General features: G+C 31.7%; 1 protein-coding gene across 1 annotated transcript in view; it reads right to left on the bottom strand.

Annotated features, from left to right (window-relative positions):
- Positions 1-7,706, bottom strand: part of LOC143196592 (fibrillin-1) — a 164,793-nt gene extending 157,087 nt beyond the window's left edge. The window contains exon 1 of the mRNA XM_076404407.1: positions 7,504-7,706. The gene's annotated coding sequence lies outside the window, so the exon portion shown is untranslated. The remainder of the gene's footprint in view (positions 1-7,503) is intronic.
- Positions 7,707-11,281: the final 3,575 nt, after the last annotated feature.

Below are 11,281 nucleotides of genomic sequence, written 5' to 3' on the forward strand. Positions count from 1 at the left end.
TGGCGAGTACTTTGAAAAACAATAAAAATATATTCGCAGCTTAACTATTTGTTTTTTCCTATTCCCAAAAAATAAATAGTGACCTTCGTATATATAATCAAAAACTTTAAGGGCAGTAAGACGTTCATTATATCGTTAAAAATAAAAATAAGTCACCTTAATTCAAATGTTGGCCTTAAAGTAAAAATTGTAATTAATATTCAGAGAATGAGTAAAATTTTTTTCATTCCTTTAAAGATAGATTGGAAGTTTTTCATATCCCATATATATATTAAAAACAAATATATATATATATATATATATATATATATATATATATATATATATATATATATATATATATAAATAGTTTCTTAGTTTTATGAAGTATAAAAATAGATCGAAGGTTAAATCACATCGAAATATATTCCATCTTCACCAGAGAAATCATCTGTTACTACAAAAAATATTACAGATTTAAAATGGAAATTTTAAAATTTGCCATTAATCACAAAAAAAACCTTTAAATTTAAATACCTCATGCCGTGTATATTATTGATACATGCGTCTAACTAAAATGTAAATTCTGATATTTTAATCAGCTATATTAAACTGCATATAAAGTAACAAGGCGGAATACAACAGTATCTCCGATAACATAAACACTTAGTCGGTACTTCTTCAATTAAAATGACCGTTATTTTTTATTTTCGTGGGCCACAATAAACTGTTCTGTAGGCATCGCGCTAAACCTTTTCCGAGCCGTAATGTCATAACAGTTCTATTTACATCGGCGGGCAGGGCAGAGGGGGGGAGGAGGGCGCCATCCCGGTGCTCTAATCGCCATAATTTGCCACGAATATTTTACAAACAAACTCAAAGATGACATAACTCGTTTGTCACTGGCCCTCGCGTCTTTCGTTCCTGTTTGTCATTACAGCGACCCGCGTAAACGAGTCCAATTCTCTCTAATTACACCGATAATATTGTTTCGGCTTTATGTAACTCTTGTTGAAGCCATTTTCCGGGTCGGATTGTTACTTGTTGTTTGTGGTGTATCTAAAAAGATTGTAATTTTAAGACGGTTTTTGTACATTTGATGCTTTATTATGAAGAATTACTAAAACAAAATATTTATTTTAATATTTTATAGAATATTTCTTTACCAACTAGGATTTATTTCAACAGCATACAGTAATCTTCACCGATACTCCAATACACAAATACACTTCTCTTATAAATAAACCAACAACATGAATGAGTTTACACACTAACTTTTGATATTATTTTCAGGGCACTGGCAATTATATAAATTTAAACAAATTTTTCATTTGTAGCAGTACCCGAAATGTTTGCCAGTTTGCCGAAATTTCCTCAAATTACTCAGTGTTTTGATATTATTTTACACAAATAAACTTTTGTTCCTTAGCAAAATCTCCAAAATTACTGTTAGTAAATTATTACGTTTTACCTATAATTCTTACTTTACACACATTGTTGGGGCGATTAACCCGCGATTTCTGTTCACCAAATAATATACTGTATTTTGAACTGTTTATGAACTTTATTCACTTATTTTAATTTATACAGACTACATGTCTTACCTTAAACGATTACATTCTTGTTCTATCTTACAATGCTTACTTTTTTCCCACTTATATTCTAACTTAACCTAACTTTTCACAAATGTCAAACACCACAACTGATCGCGTCGAGGACATCCGAACTATCTTACCTATCGAAGAAAGAAGTATTGCCCATCGGCGTGTAAATCATATATAGTAAATGCGTCTTTACATATAAAAACGCAACACACATAGCCTGCAGCATATTTTCTCTGTTAATTAAAAAATAATTATGATAACTAATCCTGGAATAACGTAAACATAAAATTAATAAAGTATACCACCTAACCACTGCTGTCATAAATAAAGCGTGGGAACTAGGAACTTAAATAATAGGCAGGAATACACGAAATTTGGAAATATTTAAGAATTCGCAGGAGCATGGAGTTGATGATGTTTACTGTATGTTTATTTGGGTAGTTCAACATAAGCTCTTAACCACCATTCCCCACATTAAACTTACTGAATGAGGGCACACATAAATAGTCACTAATATTAACTTAATACACCAGCGACCTGAATATTGTTCTAACCCACATCTAGAGATGCAGGATTGCTGCAACTCTAATAAAATAATTCAAAGGAATATTCCTATATAAATATAAAGCTATATTCATAACCATTTAAAGTAACAGATCAATTGAAGAGTCCCCTGCCTGACACATAGATGGCGCTACTACAATTAAAACCATATGTTTTTTAGTTAGCCGTAACCCTCAAAAGGTGCGTGTATAAATTTGACAGCTGTCGGATCATTAGTTAGTGAATTATAGCATTTTGAATGAAGCAACTTTTGTTATTGCGAATAAATGGATAATAGCGTGTTGATAAAATATTTTTTTGAAGGGAAAAAATACAGTTGAAGCAAAAACTTGGCTTGATGCCGAGTTTCTGGACACTGCAAGAAAACCAACTATCAAGTATTGGTATGCTAAGTTTAGACGTGGTGAAATGAGCACCGAAGGCGGTGAACGCAGTGGACTCCCAAAAGAGGTTGTTACCGACGAAAACATTTAAAAAATCCACAAAATGATTTTGAATGACAGTAAATTGAAATTGAATAAAATAGCAGATAGTCTAAAGAAATCAACTGAAAGTGTACATCATATCATTCACGAATATTTGGGTATGAGAAAGCTCTATGTAAAGTGGATGCCGCGCGAGGAGTGATGATTCGGATCAGTGTTTGAAGATAATCAAGCGTAATAGACGTCGATATGTGACAATGCATGAAACATGGCTCCATCATTTCACTCCGAAGTCCAAGGCGTTATTGGACCGTTTGAAGGACAAAATTGCCGAAAAATGGCCGCATTTTAAGAAAAAGAAGGTGGTGCTTCACCAGGACAATGCATCGTGTCACAAGTCAGTGGAAACGATGGCAAAAATCCATGAATTGGACTCCTCATCCACCCTATTCTCCAGACATAGCCCCCAGCGACTATTTCCTGTTCTCAGATCTCAAAAGAATGCTCGCTGTGAAGAAATGTTCGTCGAAGAGGTGATCGCCGAAACTAAGGTCTATTTTGAAGCAAAGGAAAAATCGTACTACAAAAATGGTATCGAAAAGTCGGAGGGTCGCTATAATCAGTGTTGAATCACCCTTGAAGGGAATTATGGTGAATAAGAAAACTAATTTTGCCAAAAAAAATGTGTTTTACTGTGGTAGGGCGGGGACTTTTCAATTGACCTGTTAGTAATGTAAAATAACCCGAGACAGTCTCACTTAACCGCAATGCACTCGCCAAACAGTTAAATTTACGCGATGTCAGAGAAATGCGTAAAGTAAAATGTATAAGCTAACCTAACCGTTAAATTCGATGGTTTTGGCATTACTCTATATAAAGTAACAATTTATTATTTAATACTGTCGAATTACTCAGCATACACAGGCGCTAATTTTGAAATATCCAAAATTGCACTTTCGATATTCTTTACTTTGGTTGTCTGCTTCGAAATCTACTACCGCAGCTTATGGTGATACTGCTGCTTGAAATAATCCCTTTTAAATATCTGTGTCAAAGACAAAAACGCATTGGAGGGCCAAAAAAGTTTAGAGACTGAAATTAGAGACAAAACTCCTGAAGAACTTTCTAGCAACTCGGCAATTGAGGAATCAATTGACTGCAAATGTAATTTCGACCATTTTCATTTATTTTCAGCCGAAAAAGAAACGTTTTCTGTAATGTGCTGTTATTATGGTTAGTCTACAAAAACCGTCCACATCGCCACCGAAGCAGAATATTCATAGCCACAATATCTCGTTGCGCATATGTTGGGACCAAACCGGGTGAAAATGTTACTGCAGAAGCCTACCGATATCCACTCCAACAAATTGAACGACGAACTCTAGCAGAGTCCAACAAATGCAAAATCATCTTTTATTCAGCATTTCCTTTAGTACTAAATTGGAATTAATTAATTTCAATAGACACGAAGAGCACTAATAGGCACTTAAAGGTGTCTGAAGGCACGTGGAGGATGAGGGTGTACAATTTTTTCGACTACAATTCTCTCAATTATTTTATTTAATTTTTTAACTGCAAAATAAAGATTGAGACATATAATTTTTTTTTATAAAATTGCTATAAATACGGCTTTGAGATTTAAATTCGTTTAGGAAATAAATCAGAGTGTTTACACTTTGCACCGAGTGTCTTTTAACCGAGATAGTTAAACTGCTCTGACATCACCTATTTATGTATAAATGCATACATATTCTGAACTAATTTTTAATTGATACATACATATTTGTAATAATAATCTATAAGTAAATAACAAGATGCTTTATCAAAAGAAACATATTTAATTTCATAATTTTTATTATTTTATTATTGCAATCAACAATGGCTCGTTTTATAACCATGCCTTCATTAGTTAGAATAAATAGTACTTTATCCATACTGACCGATATTTAGAAACTGTCAGAGAAATTATTTGGGGTTGGCTATTGGATTGTATATATTACTTCTCTGTATTTCTGTTAAATAATATTTAACGATGAAGTTATTTTTTCATATTAAAGAGATGGAGCTGCCAATCATATTTCATTTTCACTATATGTTAAATATCACATAATATAAATTTAGCTGCCTTCTATTACTAAGTTAGACATTAAATAAACTTAACACCAACACCAAGGTAAAATATTAGCACATAATCAATATTATGGACATGCAACGACATCTTAACATGTTTGCACATCATCAGTCGACTCATCTCCTAAATTATTTTAGATACTATTCCGCCTGATCATATTTTATAGCAAAATGTATTAATATCTTAAACTCTAGTTTTCTTCAAATAAAATAGAAATTAAAATAATCGCAGTTTTTTAAATGTTCATTTGAAAATTTCATTTAAATTTATTAACTTAACAGAGAAAAAAATCAAACTAGGAATCTAATTTAAGAATGAGATTTTGGAGAGAATTTTTTTTCATTTATTCTTTATTATAAACTATTGCAATATGAACATTTGGCCAGTTTCAAAAACTCATAATTCAATAACTATATTTCAAATAAGAAAAAATTGCGCGCAAGTACAAATAGACCCAAAATGAACAAATTTCTGATTATCACATTTTTATTTGTTGTAGGTTTCGGGACGATGGACAGCACACACAGCAAGTAAAGAACAGTAAAATTGCGAAAAACCAATTGCATAATCAACTACCATATTTATTCTAAAAATCCTCGACCATTAGAATTTAAAAAAAAAGAAAAACCGGATAATATGGTAAAATAATTTAAATTAAGCCATACATTATAGAAACCAGGCATGTTATTTTCAAATTTATCATCCAAAAAAAATCTTCTCACGCATCCAAAACGATTTTGAATGTTTTAGGGCACAAGGAACGTAAAAACTTCAACATTTATTCCTCAAATGATTCCCATAACAACAAAAGAATCGAAGCCTGACGGTCGACTGTCGGTATCGACCTTATCTAGTTTTTGGTTCCGTGTCGATTTTTCTATTTCCTAGCGATAACTTCTTGGCCCGCGCAGAACATCCGATAAGAATGGTTGTGAAACACGCAAAATTGTGCGTGAAAAATAGAAAACGATATTTCGGGATCCGAATAGAGTCTAAAGTGGAACATTAGTATTGTTTATCGTTATTTATCAATTGGGAACGGTCCGGAATTTAAAAGAAACTGGTCGGTAGAATAACGCTTGTTTCTTGATATTTAGACCACAGACTGATTAACATATGTAAACTATAATATAAGAATGAATGAGTACGTAAAACTGTTTTTAAGTGAGAGTTATAATAAAAGACTAGTAATATAATAAAAATACATAGAAAGTGATTTTTTAGATTAAGATGGGATAGGGATTTATCATGAGAAAAAAAATCAGTTTATTATAATTTAGACCAGTTAGAAGCAAATATTCATTAAAAACCTGTAGCTTTTTGCTGAATTTCACACCTCATGAATTATACTGAAGTCTCGATTATAAGTAATAATTTTGAATGAAGCATTTATATGAAAACACTTATTATATCAACGAAGACGCGACAAAATATCTTTATCACATCACCTTCTATTTGTAAATCATTAAGTAAGATGTCCTTAACCTCTGAATTCCTGACATAATCCGGAAGCACAGGTCTTCATTTTTATGTAAATATTCGAAATATAAATTAACAAATGAATTTTATAAATTTTGATTCTGATGATCACATAATGTTTTAAATATGAAGCAAAATTCACTTGATATAACCTTTTATTATATATATAAAATAAATTCGTTAATATAATTCTAACTGGCGATTTCCATTAGTCTACTCCACTAATACGCGATTTTATAGTGGAAAATGTGTATCCAATCACACTCCATCCCTCGTACGGCTTCAAATGAAAGTTTTTAATCAGTTTTTGTCGCTCATATTATTTCAAGCAGAGGTCTTATGCAATATTCAACAAAAGAGAGTTACTTTCATTCTTTGAGCAAATATAAACTAAATAACAGTCAAAAATTTTATTTAATATCTCATTCATTTTTGACCATATCAAGTAAATCGCTGAGTTATTTTATTTTCTTTAATTACATTTCTCTTACATATATTTCATCGTACAGAATATGAGCATGACTTACAGAATAAAACTGACTTAACCACTGATTTTGAGCTATCGTTATTCGTTGACCATTAAAATCATATATTATCCAATTCTTCTCATATACATAAATTACATTACTATGTGAATTAAAATGGTAATGATATAATAATAGATACATAATAAGAATGGCAATATTTCTTCAACTATAAATTAAAAAGAATATTGTAAAAGATCTAATAAATAAACATAGGGATACATTTGTACTGTACATTAAGTGCCCTAATTTCGCTTAGATAACAACCATTGTTAATAAAATGACACTTGTTTACAATTTAGTTAATTAAAATATAACAGTCTTATTTTTTACATACTATATATAGACAATATCCAGAAAACATCTACTCGATAAATAAAAAACGGAATAAAAGCAGGAAGTCTTGAAATAACCTTGATAAAACAACAACGTCCAGATCTTGAATACAACTTTTTACGGGAGAAGATTAGATGAATAGAAGTATTTCAAAAACTTGATATACCAATAGTGCCTTTAAAAAAAGTCATAAAAGACAATCGAAAATAGAGAATAAAGATGAGTTCAGAATTACAACCTTTAATATGTAATCCAATTAAATTTTATTCTACTACAAATATTTGATAATACTCAACAAGTTTGATTGATGTTTTATTAAAATAATGTTTGTTATTGTAGTAAGTATCGAAACATAATTTTTGGGACATTCGAATTCGGTTCAAATAAACAACAATATTGTTATCTAAAGGTTAATTTCAATGTAATAACAATTTGGCAGTAATGTTACTAATAATACTCACACGAATCCTGAGTACAAAACCGACAGGGTGCGATGAAAGCAAGTTCTTTTGACGCGTTCGTTGTGTGGCAGGCACGCAAAAGTCTTATCACTGACACAGCATGGTGATGTCCTTCCGTAGAATGATACGAGAGATGAACGCGTGGGATGTCGCTATGTCGATCGTTCAACACCAACTTACAGTTGTAACAGCCAAGAGCGACTGAGGCGGCTACACGATTGACGCTGCCAGATATCAATTCTCTGGTGCGTACGAACGGACGCGAGAGTCGTATGTGACGTACGTATGAGACAGAGATAGTTATGTATTTTCTAAATATGGGGGGAGTAACTTACTGAAGAGGCGCTCCTCATATATATTTCCATACATTCTTAAAAACTTTTTTCCCCTATTTTTTAATGATTTTCTAACAACAGTTTGATGACGTACAAATGACAATTGCGAATGAACTTAGCATATCAATACGAAAGACGAAACTTAAGTTATATTATTACCGAGAAAAAAACAATTTGAAGCTTTAAAAAAAACTCAAACAAAATATTTTGTTTTAAGCTTTTTTCCTTACTTCCAATGTACCATGGACCGTTGAGAATACTTCGACTTTCTCACGACTTTGCTTTGATATACTAGGTGCTTGCACGTATTCTAATTATATTTTCAGTTTTAAAAGGCATTTACTTAAAAAAATCGTTACAATATATATATACATTAAAATATTTGCCATCATTTTCTTTTTTCTCATCTTTCTGGCAACATATTTATTAGCGATGCAAATACCGATTCATGCTACATCTATCTAAACAATTACTAATTAGTAGGCACTATGTATGATGGCCATCAATATTTCACGGTGTCCAGATGAATAGCTTTCCAGAATTAGTTCAATAAGTCTTATAATTCAAACCACTCAATAAATACCTCATTAACAATCTAATTAGGTCAGTTAAATTTAGCTTGTCTGAATACATCTTGTAGTTGTTTACTCTTAGCACTGATAAGTGGCTATCTCCAGAATGTATATATGATGAAACTGAAATAGCAAACATTGAAGTATCTTTCAATATTTCAATGTTAGGATATCCCATCAATGAGGAGGCATCCTAACTCTGAGGTAATCCCTCCTTTCATACTGTCTAGTTTAGCATTCTAATTGTAAAACTAGATTTTTACAAGTATTGCTTATATCTCACATGTTTCATATAACAGATCTATTAAAAAGTCCCCGGCCTGACACATAGATGGCGCTACTAGAATTAAATTCAGATGTTCTTAATTAGCCGTAACCCTCAAAACGTGGGTGTATAAATTTGACAGCTGTCGGATCATTAGTTTGTGAATTATATCCTTTTGAATGAAGCAACTTTTTTTTATTGTAAAAAAAACTGATAAAAAAGAATTTCAGGCGTTGATAAAATATTTCTATTTGAAGAAAAAAAATACAGTTGAAGCCAAAACTTGATTTGATGACCAGTTTCCCGACAATGTCCCAGGAAAATTTAACCATCAAGGACTTAGTTTAGACGTTGAAATGAGCACCGAAGACGGTGAACGCAGTAGACACCCAAAAAAGGTTGCTACCAACGAAAATATATAAAAAATCCACAAAATGATTTTGAATGACCGTAAATTGGAATTGAATGAAATAGCAGACACTCTAAAGATATCAACTGAATGTTGATATACACGTTCATCATTCACGAATATTTGGATATGAGAAAGTTCTGTGCAAAGTGGGTGCCGCGCTGGCTCACTTTTGACCAAAAACAACGACGAGTTGATGATTCGGAGCAGTGTTTGAAGATAATCAAGCGTATGTGACAATGGATGAAAAATGGCTCCATGGTGGATTGCACACGACGAACCCACTCCAAAGCTTGGGAAAACGCAACAGTCGGCTGGCCAGGTTATGGCGTTTGTATTTTAGGATGCGCATGGAATAATTTTCATTTACTACCTTGAAAAAGTAAGGACCATCACCAGCGACTATTACATAGCGTTATTGGGCCGTTTGAAGGACGAAATCGCCGAAAAATGGCCACATTAAAAAAAACGAAAGTGCTGCTTCACCAAGACAATGCGTGTTAGAAGTTAATGAAAATGATGTTAAAACTCAATGAATTGGGATTTGAATAGCTTCCTCATCCACCGTATTCTCCAGATCTGGCCCCCAGCGACTATTTCCTGTTCTTAGATCTCAAGAGAATGCCCGCTGGGAAGAAATTTTCGTCGAATGAAGAGGTGATCACCGAAACTGAGGCCTATTTTGAAGCAAAGGACGAATCGTAAATCACAATCGTACAAAAATCGTACAAAAATGTATCGAAAAGTTGGAGGATAGCTATAATCAGTGTATCACCCTTGAAGGGAATTATGTTGAATAAAAAAATGTGTTTTACTACGGTAGGTCAGGGGCTTTTCAATTAACTTGTTATTACAATACAATATTATTATAGTAACTGGTAATTGATTACAAATTACACATCTGTCAATTTTTGGTTCTGATATTTTTATTTCTTTGATTTATCGACTGATTTATTATTAATTTCAAGTTTTTTTTAATTCTAATATTTTAAAAATATTTTAAGATATATATAATAGTTTGTTTATATATTTTAAATTCTACTACATATTTTCTAATATTGTTTTTATTATTTCTTTATGTTTATATAAATTCTAGAATTATTTAAAACATATTATGTGATGCATTTAATTTAGTTTTATATGCTATATTTGGTTGCTGTTTGCTTAAACTATTTAGGCATAGCTATTGTCTGTTGTACTATTTTTTGCACTGGGGATGTGTTAGGTGACAGAAAAATTCTCCCGCGCTTTCTCATAGATTTTTTTCCTTGTCATTTGACTGGTTTTCAAACAGATTCACATATTTTCCTGAAATTTTTCCCGTAGTTTTTAAAGTTATCTGGCTACAATCCAACCAAGATATTTTGCTGAATGATAGGCCCTATAGTATTTTATTATACAACGTCCTATAAATTTAACGGTGATTGGATTTCTGGTGTAACATTTAAAAATATCTTCGATTTGTCATTAATTTCCATAATTGGCTCCAAAATAACATCATTATAATCTTTTCGTGAATTAAATCAGAATAATAAGTAGGCTTCTAGGTGGTTCATCTAAAGTTGCCAAAAACATCATAAAACTGTCGCCAACAGTTCAATATAAATAAATTTAACTAGTATAGAAAAACATTTGCAAAAACATATTAAAACAAGGTCACCCTAAGACCCAAACTTCAATTCGAAACCCCCGTAATATTTTTCTAAAAAAGGAGGAGAAAAATAACTAGGAGATAATAATGATAATTTTCCGAGCATAGTGCTTTTTTTCAAAAAATTTTGTATGTGATGTTAACCAGCATCACCATGTTGTAAATAATAATATTTCACTATTTTGATAAGCACATGAAACGAACGTTGGCTTACTTAGAAATGAATGTTTGAAATTATATTTTCTGTGTTAACAATTATCATTAGTATTCAATTTTCTTGGCATTAATGAAGAAGTCTGCGTAAGAAAGACTTTTTTTATATAATTGAACAGGAATTTGACTTGGGTATGAACAATGTCGAAGTTAAGCATACGATAATGGAGGGTATATTGTCGGAACAAATTAACAAAGGTTTCAAACCATTACCTCCAGGCATTTTTCAGTTAATGTCTTTTACAGTCTGAAGTTATCAGTAGCGGTAGGATTTTTACAAAGAATATTTATTCTAGATCAGAAGTGACATTTAAAAATACTAAATGATAAAGC

This window comes from Rhynchophorus ferrugineus, unplaced genomic scaffold (genome assembly GCF_030347505.1).
Source record: "Rhynchophorus ferrugineus isolate W39M unplaced genomic scaffold, kcgeb_rfMv2 rfM1, whole genome shotgun sequence".
Lineage (NCBI taxonomy): Eukaryota > Metazoa > Arthropoda > Insecta > Coleoptera > Curculionidae > Rhynchophorus > Rhynchophorus ferrugineus.